Consider the following 1,018-nt stretch of genomic DNA (forward strand, 5'->3'; position numbering starts at 1 on the left):
CCAATAACAAGTGCACCAACACATCATATGTACCATAAATCAAACTTACTTTCATATGCATATATGAGTCATTCATGAAGGTGATATTCCCATCATACCTTAGGGATTCCACAATTTAATGTTAAGAAACTTGTAGCACTTATTGTTATTGACGGCTGAAGTGCTTTTATTTTGGATTCTACTTTGAAAAATTCCAATAATTTTCATCAGATACCTCTTTCCTTTTCCAACACTAGCTCTTATCTTTCCACACTAGCTCTCTTTTCCTACACCTTAGATGATCCTCAAGAAGGATCTGCTTATCACATCTCATCAGGAGGTTATAAGTATTCAAATACTCAAAATGTGGGAATTATAACCAATAATCAAAACAATAAGTCAAAACAAGATAGTGTCACAAAGAAATAACATAAATCTAAAAGGTACTTATCTTTAACAAGAAGTGATCATCTCCCTCTTGAACTAGTCTTCAAGATTCATTACCATCCATTATCCATATAACAACGTTTCCTTCAATATATCCATCGACTTAATAAATAACCAAGGCCTTATTGAGACTAGCCCAACTAGGGTTATGCTAGAACAATTCCTCATTGATCATGCTAGGGTTTCTAGACTACAAAACTCAAACCTTTATCATATTCCAAGGTTTCTTCCAAACCCTAACCTTATATCATTCATCAAAACCTAATAACCAATTACCTAGGGTTTCCTTCGAACCCTAACATTCTTTTATGTCTCCTCCATCTTCTCTTGCTCCATTTATGGTGTCTTCATAGGGGTGATCTTTAATGACTTTCTTTAGCCCAACTATGAAACCATGCTAATTTTTATCAATGATATATTGTTATTTTCTTTAGATAATTACATTTCATTATTTACACATTGAATTCACCCCACAACATCATAACATTATTCAAAAACATATGCAATTATATAGAAAGAACAATATCATCATAAATGGTGGTGCATAAAGGAACAATAGAAGAAAATGATTCACTACATAGAGACACCACAA

The sequence above is a fragment of the Pinus tabuliformis genome, chromosome 4_1 (assembly GCF_031772625.1).
Source record: "Pinus tabuliformis cultivar Carrire ecotype Pingquan chromosome 4_1, CPIR1, whole genome shotgun sequence".
Classification (NCBI taxonomy): domain Eukaryota; kingdom Viridiplantae; phylum Streptophyta; class Pinopsida; order Pinales; family Pinaceae; genus Pinus; species Pinus tabuliformis.